This window comes from Vipera ursinii, assembly GCF_947247035.1.
Source record: "Vipera ursinii genome assembly, chromosome: 3".
Taxonomy (NCBI): Eukaryota; Metazoa; Chordata; class Lepidosauria; order Squamata; family Viperidae; genus Vipera; species Vipera ursinii.
The window spans coordinates 97,820,769-97,841,914 of record NC_139516.1 but is presented as its reverse complement, the minus strand read 5'-3'; positions in this window follow the sequence as shown (position 1 = coordinate 97,841,914).

The window sequence follows — 21,146 nt, the reverse complement described above, 5'->3', positions numbered from 1 at the left end:
AAACGGTTATAGCAATCAATCACTAGATTAAAGCTGTGATCTTCCCTGGATGTATGCCTGATCAGCAGAGTGTTGAACTTCAAATAGGCATGCATGGAATATACATATGCAGTTAACAACACATTAACTGACTGAAAGTGGTATGGCTAAAAGATATCAGATGATTTAGCCAAGCCTCCTATTTTTCCACTTGTCTGAAAAAATAAATGCTTCTTGATGGACCTATTGTAAGAAATACTTGATAATAAATATTAAATATTTGATTAATTGTGGAGTATTTTCTGGCACAAGGATAGACAAGCAGGTGTTCTTTCTCAATCTTTTAGAATGTAGTTTTTTTTTAAATCTGCAATCCGTGAGCATAATGGCTAGGTTATATGGCTATACACTGAACTAGCATGATTATTCCTGATAAAGAAATTAGTGTGATTCATATTTTAAGTCAGGACTAATTAATTTCACTTCCTGGAGCAATATATCAGACAAAATATCTAAAAATGGTTAAAATCATAGCAACTGGACCAAAGTATGTTAATCTGAGGTGTTTCGTTATTCATCCAATAACTTCTTCACTCAATTTTTTTTATAAAAAAGTTAGGCAGAGAGTAAGAGAGTCATTGGAATATACCAACTTTTGCCATGCCAACTACAAGGGTTTCTGCCCAAAATGTATTGCATTTTTAAATATACTTTTGGTCTGGATGATTGAATCTTCATTGACACACATCAGACAAAAGAGTTATCTTCCAGAAGTCTTGTTACTTAAAATTATAAAGTATAGTTGTCCATTGAAAAATGAAGAATAATATATATACATTAATTAAAGAAGCAACATTCCTTCTGTTGAGGAAAAGTCTTCATCATGGTTCAGTCCAAGCCAGGAATAAACAACATGACAACTGCTTAAGAAAAAAGTTGCAGTTTATTGGAGAGCCAGACAGAAAGATGGCTCTGGAAGAAAAGAGAGAGAGCACATGTAGGGAGTGGATTTTTATACCCTCTGGGGCTCTTGAGGTTGTTTCCTGTTCCTGTTTGAGGCTTTGTATTCCTCTATCATGTACTTTTGACCTGAGTCTGAGTGTGTCCCTTTGGCATCTGTGGGTTAATCCTATTATGTTCTGTCTTAGAGTTTGAGTGGGGTATGTAGATTTTAGGTGTCTTTGTCTTCTTAATCTTCTAGCTTCAACCTTCCTGAATGGTTTACATCTGCATTTCTACAGAGCTGGTTTCTGCTTGGGGGAGGGAGACTTGGGGATATTAAGAAAAAAACTGGGCATATTTTTCTGCCTCTTTAAGATTCTTTGAGGAAATAGATTTTTCTGCCCTTTTAACATTTCCTTCTCTGGGGGGGGGGGGGACTGACTTCCCACACTTCCTTCCAGATCACATTAATTGATCTAAATTGTTTTCAATTCAGTTCTTAGAAAATTCCTGAACATGGCCAAATTGTGCCTCCTACTTTTACTGTGCAGAAATCATTTGAAAATGTTAGTGTAGCATTTTTTTTATTGTCTGTGTCTGGGGAAGCTGTTCTGGGTCTTAGAGTAGATTAAAGAATGGTGACAGAGAAAAAAGGGAAAGCGGGAGAAGAGATATCAACTTGAAGAGCTTGAGAGCACCAGCAGAGCAGACAAAATGTGAAGGAAGGGACAAAGGGCAATAGAAGAGATATTGAAGGGTGAGAGAATAAAAGCTATTGCAAGCAAACAGCAGCTTTTGGATATTTTAAAAATGCACCTTTTTTGACAGTCACCCATGCCACATTTTCTTTTGTATGACTACTTGCTTTCCTTTCCTAAGCCAGTATGTATTCAGCTTCCTTTCAACTCCTTGCTCTCTCTGAAATCTCTAAGAAATGTCAGGCTTCACTCTTATATTATCAAGAAAAAACATGGCTATGGCCTTTCCTGAGCTATTTTTGAAGCTATGGTTGTGTTATTTCCAGCTTTGGAAGGCAAATAGTTTAAGGGGCTGTGCTGCCACTATACACTTTCCCTCTTTCCATAGTGTTGGAAAAAAATCAGGTCCTGTTCCAAGCCAGGAGGATGTTATAGAAATGAGCTGAAGGCAGGCTGCATTTTGGAAAGGAGGTCTCTGTTTATTTAGTTGCCAGAAACTAGTGACAGCCACATGTTTCTTGGGTGGCTGACAAAATGGAGTTGAGAGTAGGTGGGTTTTTATACTTTCTTTGGGACTTTGTGTTTAAGATGACTGTTTGTTGTGAAATGTACTTTGACCTGTGTTTTTTTAGTATTCTAATTATTGTTGCTTGACTCCCATTGTGGCTAGGAGGTCATGTGCTGTCCCTGGGGCTGGGTGTAGATTTTAGGACTCTGCTTTTCTAGTGGAATCAGCTCCAGCCTTCTGTGGGGGCTGTGGCTGAAAGGCATTTTGCTTATGAATAGTGTTGTGTGGTGAGTTCATTGTGCAGGAATGGAGACGAGGCAAGAGAGTTCAGCAATGGTCATGTTTATTTGCTTGCAGGATCTGAACTGAGAACTGGGCTGAAGCCTGCAGCAATTTATAGCCTGGCCCCTAGGTGGCAGCCAATAGGTTTAAAGCAACCCATTGCCACCTAGGGGCAGCCAATAGCAGCACTGGAGACAGGGAATCTGAGTTGCTGGAGAGCCGTTAGCTTGCTCCAGCTTACCACGTGGTGTTACAATTGAGCCCAAAACATTACACCCCTCCCCTCATAGAACAAACAATATCATAGCAACAATTAGCAAAACAATACAAGTTACATGATTTAACATTATAGCAACAGTTAGGCAATTTACACAATTTTAACACCAGAATAAATAGGCTTCCATTAACAGCACACTAGACAGTTAACAACATCATAGGTCCATTATTGTTTCAGTACAGCAACAAGTCAACAGTACAGACAAAATTATAGTTCCTTTATTTTACAATATAATCTGCTAGATAAGTAGGAGGCTTGCGTGCCCTTGTGGAACGCCTCAGGGTTCCAGTCACTTTCTGGTCTACCAGCTTACCCATCGGGCCAGGCAGACCAGTGTCTCTTAATGCACTTGAGTCAAAGGAATTAGATGTTCACTGGCTAGCCTCTCTGGGTTGGCCCACCCCGGAGTCAGATTATTCAGCAGAGTTGGCACAGCGGTTGTAAAAATCTGGTTTGCTTGCTCTGTCAGGGGATCCATATTGCACTTCTGGACTCCCCTCCTCTACACCCAATTCCTCATTGCTTATGAAGGAAGAGTCTTGATAGTCCATGTGTTGGCTGGCTTGGCTGCAAGTTTGGGGACTTTGGGAGGGACTTATGACACAGTCCTCGCTTAGTGGCCATTCTGGAAACCGTTTTCTGAGTTGATCAATGTGGCATCTGATGACTGGCCCTCCCTCCAGCTCCACTTCTTAAGAGAGGGGACCAGATGATTTGGTAATTTTACCAGGAACCCACAGATTCCCATGTCTATAGTTTCTGGCCCATACCCAATCACCCACTTGCAGCCCCTTGGAGGTTTTGGTCGAGAGGCTTCTGCTGCCACTCTATCTGGATGCAACCTGTCCAGTTTAGTGATCAGTTCTGCAGGACATTTGCCTGTAGCAGTGCAGGGCGTAGAATCCTGGCAAAATAAAAAATCTGCCAGTCTCTGATGCCAGTCCCCTGTTACTATGTGTTTAAGTGACTCCTTCATGGTCCTCACCATACGTTCTGCTTGACCATTAGAAGACGGGTGAAAAGGGGCAGACGTTGCGTGTCTGATGAGATTTTCTCTTAGGAAGGCCTGAAATTCAGCAGCAGTGAATTGGCCCCATTGTCTGAAACTAAGACATCTGGCAACCCATGTGTGGCAAAGAGTTTTCTCAGCACCTGGATGGTCCAAGTAGTAGTCATGTTAGCAACTGGGATTACTTCAAGCCACTATGAAGAAGAGCTGCCCCTGAAAGGGCCCGGCATAGTCTATGTGAATTCTAGACGAGGGAGTGTGTGTCTCCTCCCACCTGTGAACTGGAGCATGTGGCATTTCAGACCTTGATTGCTGGCATGTATAACATCCATGTACCTGTGCCTCAATGTCCTTGTCTACGCCTGGCCACCAAAGGTAGCTTCTTGTTAAAGCTTTCATTCTGACAATGCCTGGATGGCCTTCATTTTTTTTTTTAACTTCCGGAGAAGATGGCCGCGGCCCACGGCTGAGCTAGAGAATGCGGGAGGGTGAGTCCTGGCTGGCTGAGCCCTGAGGAGGCTGTTGCTTGCTGCACGGCCTCGGCTGGGCACCGGGAGTTCCCGGTGCCGTAACAACTTGCCAAGGCCATGGGAGATGTCGGTGTGGCGGTCTGTGTGCGCCGGGCCTGACCCGCAGCGGCGGCAATGTTTCTGAGGCTGCCGGACATGAGTCGGGCAGCGAGGAGCCTGGGCCTAAAGTGGCCAGGCCTATCCGAGCGGTGGGGAGCCCGGGGCCTGCGGCGGAGTGCCTGGGGCCTGCGGCGACTGCGGCAACACCTTTTGAGGCCATTCGGCATTTTCACTGGGCGGCGAGGTGCCGGGACCCATGGCAGTTGGGATGCTTCGGCGAGGCTTTTCAACTTACAATGACTGCAGTAACATTTTATGAGGCCCGCTCGAGGCGCGATCCAGGCGGTGAGACGCCCAGGGCCTGTGGCGGCCGGGATGATCTCCTCGTGGCCATTTGTGATCTGGGCGGAGGGGATGGTCGAGTGCTCAATCTGACGGTCGGTTGGTGGACTTTTCCCTTCAGTGGAAGTTCCGTGGGGGTGGACACATGCCAACCGAGGGGCCATGAGCTTTTCCTCCCCTGTGAAGGCCCTTTCCGGGCCATTTGTTGGAGGATAGAGGCTGCCGGCGATACTGCCCAAAGAAGAAGACCATGGTGAGACCACCCATTTCCCTGGATGATATTTATATTCTGTGGCTAGCTACAGCCTTTCGGTCATGAATTCAACTGGAGATGGGGATGTATGACTGGTCTGAACTTTATTGCTACCATTTTCCATCCGGGGTGGCTTTGGAGGTGCTGGCGGTGGGGCCTAATGATGTTAGGCGGCAGGAGGGCCCGGCTGTGGTTGGCTGGACCTGGAACCTGAAGCCAGAGACTTGATTACATCTATTCGTTATTAGAACTATGGATGCATCCACCGACAAATGGACTATTACTACCTCCCAGTCATTGGACTTTTCTTCTCCCTCTCTACGACCTGTTCGGAACTGGATGGTGACATTCCTTGATGCTGGAAGATCTTCTTGTCACTGTGAGAGGGTGACTTTGCTTGGGAGTCACTATCCAGCCCTATAATTTTATCATCAATGGCTGTTGTATTGATTTTAGCCGATTCGTTTCCTCCTGCTTATAGCTTACTTTATTTTTTTCTATCTTATTGATGATTTATTCCGCAGGCACTTTGCTTGCCCTGAGAGATTCCCCCCTCTCCCAGGTGTGGCCCTCTGGTTTGTGCTGCCGATTCCTTAATGACAGATCCTGGGATCCCGAGAGGTGGCATGGCACAAAGAGGAGGCTTAGGGATTTTTTACGTAAACCTTTTAACGGGTTAGGGAGGGGGGAGGGATGTAAGTTCCAGCAGAAAGTTGGGGGACTTTGCTGGATCTTTCCCAATCCAGGTTAGTAAATGGTCAGGGGGGAGGGTCTTGGGGCCAGAGGGGATGGGTTGGGGACATTGATCCCCACGGTGATTGGGAATGGTGGCAGATGGATGAACAGAGGGCCATATTGAAACTTGGGATCGCGCCCCCGCTATCTTCGAGCGGTGGTGCGCTCCAACCCTCTGGCCTCATCCTGCTTTTCTGGGGGTGGGGGAGGACAGGTGCCTGAGTTCAGGCTGGTTTATTTGAATGCCAGGTCTGTGGTGAATAAGGCTCCCCTCATTCGGGATTTGATTGAGGAGGAAGGCGCAGACCTGGCATGCATTACTGAAACCTGGTTGGGCCCGGAGGGAGGGGTCCCTTTGATTGAGTTATGCCCACCAGGTTTCCGTGTGCTTCTCCAGCCTCGGGCTCAGGGTAGGGGCGGGGGGTGGCAGTTGTTATTAAGGAGGCCCTTTGTCCGCGGGAGACCACTGGCCCTCAGATTGGTGGATGTGAGTCCCTTCTCCTGAGGTGGGGTCCTGGGGGTCAGTTGGGTCTGTTGCTCATGTACCTTTCTCCCAGCTGCGTGGCAACAGCCCTGACCAGGCTACTCGATGCTCTCTCAGGGTTGGCGGTTGAGTTTCCCAGGCTTATGGTTCTGGGAGATTTTAATCTGCTTTCCCTCGGTGGTGCGTCAGGGGTGGCCCAAGATTTCATGGCTTCCATGATAGCCATGGACCTGACCAGATTATTCAGGGTCCGACTCACGAGGGGGGAAACATGCCCGACCTTATTTTCATCTCTGGGCAGTGGTTTAATGGTCTGGGTGTGGTTACTCCAACATCTCAACCCCTTTCATGGACAGACCATTATATCCTGCGGCTGAGCCTCCGTCATGCCACTCCCTGCTGCTGGGAGGTGGAACCAACCAGGTGGTTCTGCCCCAGGCGCCTGATGGACCCAGATAGGTTCCAGACGGTGCTTGGACTTATTCCTTCCTCCCTTTCCCACAGCCCAGTCGAGACCTTAGTTGATGCCTGGCAACGGGCGGCTTTGGAGGCTCTCGACCATGTTGTGCCTTTGCGGCCTCTGACCCGGCACAGATCCCGGCTCGCTCCTTGGTTCTCCGCGGACCTGCGGGAGATGAAACGCCAGAGAAAGGGCCTAGAGAGCATTTGGAGGTCCAGTCGGTCTGAGTCTGACCGAACACAGTTAAGATCCTTTTCTAGATCTTATCTTGTGGCAATGGAGGTGGCGAAGCATGCTCACTTCGCCACCCTCATTGCATCCACAGATAACCGCCCGGCCACCCTGTTTAGGGTGACCCGTTCCCTTTTAAATCAGGGGACGGGAGAGGACGCCTTGCAGGGACGGGCCGAGGGGTTTAGTGAGTATCTGGTGGATAAAATCGCTCAGATTCGGGCCGGCTTGGACTCTGACTGGGCAGTGTCTGACGAAGGGGAAACGATGGGTTTGGGCGATAATATCTGGGAAGAGTTTGATCCTGTGACTCCGGATGAAGTGGACAGGATCATGGGGAAATTAAGTGCCGCCACGTGTTTGTTGGACCCTTGTCCCTCCTGGCTGGTTTATGCGGCCCGGGAGGTTACATGAGGCTGGCTCCTGGCAGTTATAAATGCTTCCTTGAGTGAGGGGTGCTTCCCTGCTGCCCCTCCTCAAGAAACCTACCTTTGATCCAGCTATTTTAAACAACTTTCGTCCTGTCTCCAACCTTCGCTTTCTTGCGAAGGTTGTTGAGAGCGTAGTGGCACGGCAGCTCCCTTTGGTCCTGGAGGAAACTGAGTATCTGGATCCATACCAATCGGGTTTCAGGCCTGGGTACAGCATGGAGACAGCATTGGTCGTACTGGTGGATGATCTCTGGCGGGCCCGAGACAGGGGTTATTCCTCTGTCCTGGTCCTTTTAGATCTCTCAGCGGCTTTTGATACCATCAACCATGGTATCTTGCTGTGACGTCTTGCGGGGTTGGGAGTGGGAGGCACCGTTTTACGGTGGTTCTCCTCCTACCTCTCGGGCCACTCACAGACGGTATTGAGAGGAGGGCAGAGTTCAACCCCTAGGCTCTTTAGTTGTGGGGTGCCTCAGGGGTCAGTACTCTCGCCCCTCCTGTTCAACATCTATATGAAGCCACTGGGTGAGATCATCCGTGGTTTTGGGGTGAGGTATCATCAATATGCCGATGATACCCAGCTCTTTATCTCCACCCTGAACCAAGCCAGTGATGCCCTCGACGTGATGTCCCGTCTCCTGGAAGCGGTACGGATTTGGATGGGGAAGAACAGGCTCCAGCTCAACCCGGCCAAGACTGAGTGGCTTTACGTACCGGCATCTCGACTTGTCCAAGAGGTTCCATCTTTGGTTATGGGAGGAGAGGTGTTGCCTCCTGTTGATAGGGCACGCAATTTAGGCATCCTCCTGGACTCACGACTCAGTTTTGAAGATCATATTGGAGTCGTGGCCAGGGGGGCATTGGCCCAGGTTCACCTGGTGTGCCAGTTGCACCCCTATCTGGACCGAAATGCCCTACGTATGTCACGCATGCACTCGTTACCTCTTGGATAGATTACTGCAGTGCTCTCTACATGGGGCTGCCCTTGAAGACCACCCGGAGGCTTCAGCTGGTGCAGAATGCGGCCGCGTGGGTAGTGATGGGAGCATCCCGATACTCCCATATTACACCCCTCCTGCGTGAGCTTCATTGGCTACCAGTTGTCTTCCAGGTGAGATTTAAGGTGCTGGTACTTACCTTTAAAGCCCTACATGGCTTAGGCCCGGGATATTTGCAGGAATGTCTGCTGCCGGGGATGACTTCCCATCACCCAGTGCGCTCACACCGAGAGGGCCTCCTCAGGGTGCCATCGGCCAGACAATGTTGGCCGGTGACCCCCAGGGGGAGGGCCTTCTGTGTGGGAGCCCCAGCACTTTGGAACCAAGTCCCCCTTGAGCTTCGGATGGCCCTGGACCTCCGGTCCTTTCGCCGCGACCTCAAAACTTTCCTCTTCCATCAGGCTGACCTGGATTGATGATGGGTTTTTAAATATGTTTTAATTTTTAACTGTGTAGTTAATTTATTTTGGGGCTGTTATTTAATTCTTTTTTAATTTTTGTATTGTTGTTTTTATTGTTGTTAGCCGCCCTGAGTCCTTCAGGAGAAAGGGCAGCATATAAGTCCCAAAAATAAATAAATAAATAAATGTAGTGACTGCAAAACTCTATTTCTCAATGATGAGGGAATTATGATTCTGTTCGCCCATAGGATGCACCCGTTGTGAGCTGATAGCTCATGTCTTCTAACAAAGTAACTGTCAAGACCCACTTCAATCCACATCTTAGGAAATAAGAACTCTTGGATGCAAGTTTAGTCCAAAAGGAAAATGTTTACTAGGATGGAATCGATTGTGGCAATACAAGACGGAATCTAACAAAGTTACATTTCAATCCTATATAAAGCATTCCCATTTCAGCCCCTCCCCTCATCCATTTGGTCAGGCTCTCATCATTTGCTTAGGTGTCAGGCCCTTCCATGGGAAAGGGAACTCTCCTTGGTTTTATGGTTATTGCTTTCCTTTTTAGTTGTAAATGAAGATGCAATCCAGATCTGTCTCTCCCCCTCCCTCCCCCAGTTCAAATGTTCCCTGTTGTTAGAAGATCACCTTAAGTCTATCCTTTCCCCCCCCCTTCAGAGAGATGGCAGAATCCACCAAATAAGCACATTGTTCTACCTATACATTTATGAAATGTGATACAAATGGATTCTGACATTCGGCTCTCCTTTCAGAAAAAAGATGAGTCCATCTGTGGGGAAAGAAAACATATAAATGTTAGCCTGGTTTGTTCGGATATTCTGTATGAAACCTCTTAAGCAACTTAGGTGCTTTAACATGGAGTTTGTTAACCCACTCATTTTCTGAGGAGGGGAGGTGTTTCCATGCCACTAAATATTGTATCATTCCATGGTGTTTTCTGGAATCTAAGATTTCTTTCACTTCAAAATGTTGTTCTCCTTCAACCATGATGGGGGTGGTGGTGGTGGGATTTTTGCTTGTAGTGGTGATTGTTGTTCTCTCTTTAATAGACTGCAGTGGAAGGTTGGGTGTATTCGTCTAAGATTTTTGGGTAGTTCTAATTCAACTGTTACTGGGTTTATGATTCTTTTAATTGGAAAGGGTCCAATATATTTTGGTCCTAGTTTTTTACAGGGTTGGAGTGATTTCAGGTATTTTGTGGATAAATATACCATCTCTGCTACCCTAAATGGTGTGGGATCGGTTCTTTTTTTGTCTGCCTGTGTCTTGTATGCTTTTCTGGCATCTTCCAACGCTTTCCTAACGATTGGCCATGTATTTTGTAATTGAGCAATCCATTCCTTCAGATCAGGGATAACCGGTTCTTTTGGGGTTACTTCTGGTATTGGGTTGAAACTCTGGCCTGTAGCTACTTGAAAAGGAGTGTAACCTGTGCTTGAGTGGACTGCATTATTATATGCTACTTCCGCGAAAGGCAGTAGGTCCATCCAGTCAGACTGCTGAAAATTAATAAAGCATCTCAGATATTGTTCAAGTATATTATTAAGTCTTTCAGAAGCTCCATCTGTCTGAGGATGGTGACTAGATGACAGTCCTTGGGTGGTTCCTAAGAGGGATAAAATTTTTTTCCAAAATGCCGACGTAAATTGCACCCCTCTGTCAGATATGATGCATTGTGGGACCCCGTGCAATCTGTAAATATGCTGTACAAAAAGTTTGCTAATGCTTTTGTGGTCGGGATTTTTTGGCAAGGTATGAAATGTACTTGCTTAGAGAACAGATCTGTGACAGTCCAGACTACGGTGTTTCCATTACTTTCTGGCAGTTCTACGATAAAATCCATGGCTATTTCTTTCCATGGGGCTGAGGGGTTTGCCACTGGTTGTAACAGACCTGGCGGTTTCCCTTGCAGTCTTTTGGCCATCACGCAAATTTGACAGCTACCCACATAGCTTTCTATGTCATTTTTCATAGATGGCCACCAAAATTGCCTTTTAGTTAAGTGTAAGGTTTTTACAAAGCCAAAGTGTCCTGCTGATTTTGTATCATGGCACAGTTGCATGAAATTGATTCTCTGTGTGGCCGGTATATATAGCTTCTCCCCCAGCCATGGCAGTCCATCTTTAATTGTGCACACATGTTTATTTTTCTGGAACCATTCATCACTTTCCAAAGATTTCCTGAATTCTATTCCAGTTTGGCTATCTACCTTCGGCTTCATTTTTTCTTGTGCCCTGGTGGTGACTGGTGCTGCCAGTTGTTGTTCCGGTACAAGTGGTTCAAAGTCAGTAACTCTTGTGCTGTTATATTGGGGCATGCAGGATAATGCATCTGCCAGGAAGTTCTTTCCCCCCGGTAAGTGTTTGAGAGTTAAATTGAATCAGTGAAAATGTTGGGACCAGCGGGCTTGCTTAGGAGTGAGCTTCCTGGGCGTTTTTAGTGCTTCCAAATTCTTGTGGTCTGTCCAAACCTGGAAAGGTATTTTATTTCTTTCTAAAAATTGGTGCCATGTTAGTAATGCCCACCTCAATGAGAATGCCTCTTTTTCGCATATTGGCCAGTGTTGTTCTGTTTCTGTGAGTTTTCTGGATGTGTATGCGCATGGTTGCAATGTCCCCCCATCATTTTCTTGTAATAGTACGGTTCCTACCGCTACATCACTCGCATCTGCCTGTATTACAAAAGGTTTGTCGGGATCTGGGTGTTTTAGGACAGGTTTAGCAGAAAAAAGTCTCTTTAGCCTCTCAAATGCTGCTTGACATTCCATTGACCATTTTAGAGGCTGGCTGGGTTTCACTGGTGACCCCCCCCCCTCGTTTTCAACAAATTTGTGAGAGGCATGGCTATTTGGCCAAATGTGGGGATGAATTGGCAGTAGAAATTTGCAAACCCCAGGAAACTTTGCAATTGCTTCCCTGTGTGTGGGGCGTGCCCACTCTAGTACTGCCCTGACCTTCTCAGGGTCCATTTCGATGCCCTCTGGAGATATGCGATATCCCAGGTAGTCGATTTTTTTCCTGATGGAATTCACACTTCGATAATTTAGCATATAAATGGGCAGCTCACAACCTATTCAGGACTGCTCTGACTAGTTTGATATGTTCCTCTTTGGTTTCTGTGAAGATAAGGATGTCATCGAGGTAAACTAGGACCCCCTTATATAGGTGCTCTCTCAGCACGTCATTAATTAATTGCATAAAGACTGCGGGGGCCCCTTGCAGTCCGAATGGCAATACTTTGAATTGGTAGCACCCCATTGGGCAGTTGAATGCAGTCTTCCATTCGTCTCCTTCCTTAATCCTAATACGGTAGTATGCTTCCCTCAGGTCTAGTTTGGTAAAAATCTTTCCTTTCGATAGGTGGGATAGCATATCCTTCATTAGGGGAAGGGGGTACATATTACATTCACTAATTGTGTTCAAATTTCTGTAATCCACACACAAGTGGAAAGAACCATCCTTCTTCTCCCTGAACAGAACCGGGGCGGCCACTTTGGGTTTGGCAGGCTCAATAAATCCTCTTTCTAAGTTTTTCTTTATGAATCTTTCCATTTCTGCCATTTCCCTTGGGCTCATGGCATACATCCTGGGTTTTGGGAGTTTTGCCCCCGGTTTGAATTCTATGGTGCAGTCTGTGGGGCGGTGGGGGGGAAGCTCATCTGCTCTTTCCTCACTGAAAACCTCAGCCAGGTCCCTGTATTCCTCTGGTATCTCTGATAACCGCTTCTCTTTCCCCACTGCTGCTGTCTCCTCCCTCTGGGTTGAGGGGGTGCTTTTGGAGTCTAAGTTCTTCTGCCCCTCCTTTGGGAAATTGAGTTCTGCTGCCCTCCAGTTTATCCCAGGGTTCCATTTCTTCAGCCATTCCAGTCCTAGAATCATTGGGCATTCCATGCCTGGGGCCACTATAAACGTTATGTCCTCCTCATGGGGCCCCAGTGATAGGTGGATTGGTAAAGTGGCTAGGGTGGCTGCTCCTCCCCCTGCTATTGTCCCATCTAATTGACTAAAAGAGATTGGTTGTTTTAGCCTCCTCACTGGGATGCTCAATCTCTCCACCAGCGTTGGGCTGATAAGGCAGCGGATGCACCCAGAGTCTATCAGAGCTTTTATTTTGGCTGCTTCAGGCATAGGGGAAGCTAATATAGTCACTGTCTTAAGTATGGGTGGAAGGGGTCCACTTACCAATGGTTCTCCCTCTGAGCTGTCTCCTGAGTTGTCCACCGTCCCTGCAGTGCAGGCTGGAGTCCAATCCCAGTTCCTGGCAGGAATTGTGGACTCTACAGCCTCTGTCCCCTTCATGGAAGATTCTTTTGTGTTGCCTTGGGGCTTTCCCGGCTTCTTGGAGGATGATGCCTCTGGTTTTCGTGGGGGGGCTTTTGAACGACATTCTGCAGCACGGTGGCCTTCTCTCCCGCAGTTGAAACAACCCGTTGATTTTTTGGCTGTGGCTGGTGGTTTTTCCCCCTTGCGTGTTTGCTCGAGTGGCAGGCAGCCCCATGGTTTTCCTCTGCGGTGTCTCTTCAGTAGGTCTATTTCCACTTCCTCTGCCAGGATGTACCAGTCGTTGAGATGGGGTGGGTCTCCTCGAGGCAGGCAAGCATCATACAGGTCGTAGTTTAGACCGTCTTTGAAGTGGCTAAGGAAGATGTCTTCTGGCCAATTCAGCTTGCTGGCAATGGCTCGGAATTCTTGGGTATAATCAGCCACTGCTCGCCTGCCCTGCCTCACCGTTTTGATTCTCTCCCGGGCCTTACGGTCAGCCAAAGGATCCTCGAACCGCTGCCTCAAAGATGACATGAATCGGTTGAAGTCGTTGAGTTCTGGGGCATTGGAGTCATGCAAGTTCACCACCCAGTCTGCAGTCGTCCCGTCCAGGGCAGATTGCACAATTCGGATGTGTGTTTTGTCACTGGGGATGTCCCGTCCATACTCTTCCATGTAGCTGAGGACTTGGGTTAGGAAAAATCCCAGTCGTGATGGCTCCCCCTTGAATTTGACTTCCAGGGGCAGGAGTCTTTGGCTGGAGTGTTGTCTGCGCCGTGGCTGGTATCACTCCTCATCCTGGTCCCCGTCTGAGGTTCTGGGGCGGGTGCGTACTGCTGAGGCAGCAATTCCTGGTCCATTGGACGGCCCCAGGGTTTCAGGTGCTGGATCCCCTCCGTTACCTTTCCAGTTGCGTCCCCAGGTGCTGCGTTGGTTGCGATTTTCAGCTCTCTCCTCCCTCAGTGAGCTCAGGGTTGCTTTCATCAGATCAGTCTTTAAATTTTACAGCCAAGGTGGCTTCCCCTTTAACTTTGACTTTAGCATTTTGAAAATCAGTTAAAATTATGTTGGAGGGCCTTAGCTTGGCCCATTTTCTACTGCGACTGCACAAAAAATTAAATGTGTCCAGGGAAATAATGGAGACAGCTGAGCCTGTGTCCAACTCCATTTTACAGAGAACACCTTGTAGCTCCACCTGAAGTTTAAATTTTGGTTTGAGGGGGTGTCGGGCCCCGGTGCAGCATACACTTCTGCGGCTTTTACAAAACCCCACACTAAATGGTCCCTGGGCCCCAGTACCTCTCATGGACGGATCTTCTGACTGGTGTTTCGGTGGCCAGTCCCTCTGGTGAGCTCTGCAAACTGCTGCGATGTGGCCGGTTTTGCCACAGGCCCTGCATGTGGCTGACCGGAATCTGCAATCAGTGCATTGGTGGCTGCCGCCACAACCTTTACATCTAGGTAAGAGAACTGCCTTGTAAGAAGTCTCTTGTTGCTTGCTGCTGTGGTGCTTTGCATCAGGCAGCTTGTGTAGCTTGTTGACTTCGGCATCTTCTTCCTCTGATGATTCCTCTGAGCATTTGATATCCTCATGGTGGACTGTTTCTTCGTGTTTGTCATTTTGGCGGGCTGGACTGTTTGGACTGCTCTCCCGGTGGCTTCATCTGCCATGACTTCATCCTGGGCTTCAGTGGAGTTTAAATTCGGTCTAGCAAACAGTCTTTGCTGCAGCGTTTGGTTTTGTAGGCCAGAGATGAGCTGGTGTCGCAGTCATTCTTCAACATCTGCAAATTTACACAGGCGTGCGGCCTGCCTCAAGGCTGCAATGTATTCTGACGTGGTCTCACCGGGCTGCTGCATTCGCTGTTTGAATTTGTAATGCCAAGCAATCACCAACATCTTTGGCTGGAAATATTCTCCTAGCTTCTTCTTAAGCTCAGCGTAGGAGACTGACTCCAGCGGCATCGGGGCAAACAGATTTTTGGCCAGGTCAAATGTGGCTGAGCAACACACACAGAGCAACGTGGTGGCTTTCAGCCCATCTTCTGTGACCTGATTTGCCCAGAGGTAGTTTTCTACCTGGGACAAGTAGGATGGCCATCCCTCTGGATGCTTGATATCGAACTCTTGCAGCCTTCCAACCTTAGGCATTCTTCAGGTCTTCTCGGCTGGTTCCTGCATCTTCTGATCAGCCCAGGGACTGATCCACTGAGCACGTGGTCGCTAGCATGTCTGGCTAGCTGACCGAAGGGAGGGGGAAAATGCCTTTTCCCACCAGGCGTGTACTGCCTCTCCCCTAGTGAACTTTTTTCTCCATTTCTCCTTTAAGGAAATATTCTATCCTGCCTCTTTTAATATTCCCCCAAATATTTCATTCTCTAGGAGCGGTGTGTGTGTGTGCATACACATGTGTATGTGCATGTGTATGTGCTGACTTCCTACAAGTGTCAACCCAGAGAGTGCATGAAATAATACAAAGCCAATATCTAACCTGGGCAGAGCAGATGCATTGCCTTCTTCAGATCATGTACAAAGTTAAAGGTTTGTACAAAGTTAAAGAAATTCAGTTTCAGGAAAAATGTTATCATTTAACTATTTTCAGTCAGTTTAAAACAAGCAATTGGTGGTGGGGGTAGGAGTGGTTGTCCTATAAAAGACGCATCAGAAGCTTCCATGCTCAGTTAAAATCAAGGCTTAAAATGGATAATAAAATAAATGAAATTAAAAAATACAAAATTGAATTATGCATAAATGATGAAAGTTAAAATTTGAAACGGAAGACAAACAGGTGAAAGACTGCAAGGGCTATTAATTTTGAATATAATATACAGATTGACACTTGGCAGAGAATATGGATAACTGATCTTAAATTCACACTGTATCATAACATAAAAGTATATTTTATAAAATGATGTATATAACAACATAGAAATTATCAAAATATTACAAAGCTAATTCAAACCAGGGGACTTTTTATAATGCGTGGTGGACCTGCAAGAAAGCTAAGAAATCTTGGATAAAATATTCATAAAACAATTCAAAGAACTTTAAAGTTAGACTGTCATGGTTCCAATAGATGAAACCAGTGAAAGAACCTCAAGGCAAGAATTCTTCCTTAAAGAACATTTTATTAGGAAACAAAGTATTGGCGCTTACATAGTTGAACTCAAGAATGAGATTCCCTCTTCCCAGAAACAAATTAACAATTTGCAATTCCCATCCCACAAAAACTGTCATAAATCACATTCCCCAATTAGCACAAAACATGGCCTTTTCTCTCCAGCCCCTCAGCCCACCAAAACCTTATCAGAACACATCCTTGAGTTCCCACACTTCTATATTGTTATGGCTAGTTAAACCCTCGGGCATTTACCCCATCCCCCTTCTACATCTGAACTCTAAAAGAATAGAAAAGGCACATTAAAAGCAAAAGTAAAAATGGTTGCTGATTCTCAGTTGTCAGAGCAATGACATCCATTGTCACAGCATTGACATAGACTTTATGAAGAAAACACAACTCTTTTTATTGGGACTTACGGGCAATGAGTTTTAAAAAAATCTTGGCAGATTAATTTTGCATATGGTAACTGCCACAAGTTTATTGTTTGCTCAAGGATGGAAGAACAATTAAATTCCCACTGTGGAGAGTCTAATTTTGTTTCTGTTTGGAAATTGCTTTTGGGTTTTTTTTCTTGAATCTGAGAAAAATGAAATTTTATGATTAAATTTGTTTATGATTATAGAAATACAATGTGTTATGGTTTACTCTAACTCAAGGAGTCATTAAATTTTATTTATGTGTTTTGTGCTTATATCTGTATTGAATAAATTGATAAATTACTTTTTTCTATATATTTTTTCCTTTTTGTTTGCACTATTCAATTTTGATTTCTCCTTGTCCTTTTTCCTCTTTTCTTTCATACACACCCGCACACACAAATATGTATATATGTATATATACAGTAGTGTATCTATCTCTATTCCTCTATATCTATATCATCTATATCTATCTACACAAAAATAATACAATTTTATTGAAAATCATAATTTAACTTATGGAGGAATGAATTATGAAAATATCAGAATTTGATGAGATGTCAAAGCTGACCTATTTAGTCAGGAAAAAAATGAAAACATTTTTGTGAAAGCCTTATAGGACATTTTTGCTGAAAGAAGAAAATAATGCTATGATTTATCAGTTAGAAGATTTAAGAACATGCCATTTAAATGAGGAGCTAGAGGGATTTATATAATATCTGAGACAGACAATGGATTATAAAATTGTAATTATCTGTTGAAGTAAAGGTAAAGTTGAAGTAAAGGTCAGAAGTCATTGTATTTCATAACTTAATTTTCTTTCTTCTTTCTTCTGTTTTTCTTGCACATTATCCTTTATTCATTTTTTTCTTTAGATTTGTCTTTTACTTTATATAAAAGTCTCAATAAATATAAATAAAAAAGATATATCAGAAGCCACAATCATTATATCCAAATTAAGTTAATTAGACTTTGTAACCACTGAATTTATATCTTATTCATTTCAGAATGCAACTATTTTATTTAATTTTATATTTAATATTATTTTATTTTATTTTAGGGAATAGTATACCACAATAATAGGCAAACTGTGGCCTACCAGATATGGCCAAACTATAGTTTGTAGCAACCAAATTAAATGGCCAGAAGTAACTAATGATGGAAATTAAAATCTGTCTATCAAATGCCATCCCTACCTACTTGCAGGACCATCTGCTGCCAGGAACGACTTCCCATCACCCAGTGCGCTCACACAGAGAGGGCCTCCTCAGGGTGCCGTCGGCTAGACAATGTCAGCTGGCGACCCCCAGGGGGAGGGCCTTCTCTGTGGGAGCGCCAGCACTATGGAACCAACTCCCCCTTGAGCTTCGGATGGCCCCGGATCTCCGGTCCTTTCGCCGCGGCCTCAAAACACTCCTTTTCCATCAGGCTGACCTGGACTGACAGGGATTTTAATTATGTTTTTAATTTTTAACTTAATTTTAATTTTAATTTATTCTACTGGGGCCATTAATTTAATTTCTTTTTAACTTCTGTATTATTGTATTTTATTGTTGTTAGCCGCCCTGAGTCCTTCGGGAGATAGGGTGGCATATAAGTCCCAATAATAAATAAATAAATAAATAAATAAATAAATAAATAAATAAATAAATAAATAAATAAATAAATAAATAAATAAATACATTCATTGCTGTACTATGTAGATAACTATTGGCAGATTTAAAAAATGGGTGATCAGCTGTTTGACTTGACTGTAGAAGACCAAATGGTACATACACACTTCATTTGTCCTAATTTACCATGGTCTGTATCAGTCTTCTACATATCAATTATTTTTGCCCATAGAGAAAAAAATTGGGAGGTTTGTTTTTAATGAATACAAATATGTTCTGTAGAATTTTTGAGATTTATAGTCTTTCCTATCTTTGTGTGGGGATCATGGATTCATTTTGACTCAAGGAAAGTGAACATATTTTGTTACTAAAGCTACTGAAGATTGCAATTTTCTGATTCCAAATATGAATTTCAGCAACAATTATACACACACATATACCTTTCCCACATACAGATACAATTCTAGCTTGTCATACTGAGCTATAAAACAAGATCCTGAACATGAAGTTAGGTGCCTGGAGATCCAAAGTTTGTTGTTATGTCTGGTGTAAATCCTGACAAGCTCCTTGTAGCATTTTTGACAGGTTTGTATGTGTGTGTGTGGGGGGTATGTCTTTGTGTCAGTCTGGACTCCTGGTGGATTCCTGGACAAGTCTCTGCAGTTTTCTTGGCAAGATTTCAGAAGCACTTTCCTCTCCTTGTCTACTACAGAAAAAATATTAAGGTAATTTAAGTTGTTGAACATAGCTTTAGGCAGTGCTTTTTTTTGTAAAAGAAAAAGGTGCCGGAACTCACACATGTCATACAACCCGCCTTGCCTACCCTACAAGGTTCCATCCAAAAAAGGTGCTGGAACTCCGTTCTGAACATTCTATGAGAAAAAAAGCCCTGGCTTTAGGGATAGCCTGAAATATATACTCATTTAAAGGATTTGGGTAACTTACAAAGATACAATAGGAGCATCTATAAAAATAACATTAAATGTATGCAGATAAAAACTCAGATTAAAATTCTAATTGTAAATCATTAGAAGGTCTGGCTAAGCCCCCCACTTCATCTGAAGCAGTAGAGAGCTGCCTCAGTTTCAATAACAGTCTGTTTCAGAGGGGAAGAAGCAGATTTGATGACATCTAAGGCAAATCCTACAAGACTTCCCATCTGAAAGTGCAGGCTTGATGACACAGTTTTAGGTCATTCTGCAGATAATTTGGACCTAAGCCACATAAAGCTCTATTTCAAAGTGAGCTTTTTGCATTGGATTTGGAAAATAATCAGGGTATATTTTTCAACACAGTAATTTATTATCCTGGTTGTTGCATTCTGGTACAGCTTCATTGCTAAACCACCTTCTAGCACCAATACCTGAACAACACATTACAATAATTCACTCTTGAAATTGCTGTTGTGCACCTCAGTGGTGGTAGATCTTTTTCATCTAGGGAGGAGCACAACTTATAAAAGTCCATCTCCATGTCACAGACATTTTGTAGATTTTTATAGTGATTTAGTGATTAATAGTTATATGTTACTTATATGTCAGCATCCCAACCCACTGAGCCACTGCATCCCTGGTAATGTAACATTAGAAAATCAATAAAATATTATAAAAAGTATGTTTAAATGTATGTTATGTATATGTACACTTTGAGAGCAAGCAACTAAATTTCATTTTTAATGTGCTGTTGTGCCCACAGTAAAAAACAAAAAAAATGACAATAAAGGTTATCTAATCTATTTGGGTTCAGAAAAACCCTTTCAAAGTATTTTTCCTCCCTCAGGAAGCATCATAATCTCAACTTGGAATCAGCAATAATTCTTCATGGAGTTCTTCTCTACAATTGTCAAAATGGTCAGCCATTTTAATTTTTTCAGCATATGGATCAATGCTTTATAAAGTCAGGATGGAATCAGATTGCAGACAGCAATGAATAATTGCAGATAGCCATGAAATAATCAAACATTCTGAAGCAAGGAGAGGCAACTATAGCAGATGCGAGAGAACATTTGTTGTCTATTACTTTATTCCCATCATCCCTGCCTCACTCACTGTTTATCCTGCTGCTCATTCCCACCAGGTTTTTGCTAGCACAGAACAAATTTATAATATGAAACTTGCATTGCTTTCTATTTGGGCCTTTTAGTGCCTGTGATATGTATTGGATTTTATACTCCACAACAATTAGACTGACCTAAGCACTGTTATAGCTATTTCATGGAAAATTCATGAGGCTTTATTGACAAACATGAATTTGGCCTGAGCTTTCAAAATTCTCAAAGGCTGGAAGCAGAATTCCAAGTGAATCAGATAATTTGTATTAGGCATCTAATGCTTGTAAATATTACACGATAAATCCACTTTTAAAAATCCCAAATAAATTTTAAATACTTAGATTAAAAAAAACTTAATGGTACATAACACAATAAAATACCATATATAAAGTGAGATCAGTGAAATGAGGGCATGTTAGGGCAGGGCATTTCAACCTTTTCACCCATTGTACCACTTTTAGGATAAGGCAATGTCTGAGTACCACCAGTCGCCCAACAAGGTGTCAAAAGCTTGACCCAAAAAAGGGAAAAGAATATAAAGTACAGGTAGTCCTTGACTTACAACAATTTGTTTAGTGACCAAAGTTACGACGGCACTGAAAAAAGTGACTTATGACCCTTTTTCCCACTTATGACTGTTGCAGAATCCCCAGGGTCATGTGATTTACATTTGGATGCTTGGCAACTGATTCATACTTATGACAGTCACAGGGTCATGTGATCACTTTTTGCAACTTTTGACAAGCAAAGTTAATGGGTGGTGGGGAGTCATCACTCAAGATTGCAGGGTGCCTATGTGTGTGGAGGAATCCATGGGTCTCTGGTGGAGGGGGACTGGGGTGGGTGCCCTCCTTCCTCCCTCTCTCGCATTGTCCCTTCTTTCCTTCTTTCCTTCCTTTCTTTCCTCCTTCTTTGTCTCTTCCCTCCCTCCCTTCCATTGTCCAGCGCTACGCCACCCAGACCCCAGCCTGTAAAAAATCACCGACTCTGCCTGTGGCTGCAGCTTCTCCTCCAATTGGTCCCACTTTCCCTGCACAGACCAAACGGGAGACCTGCTCCAGGTTTTC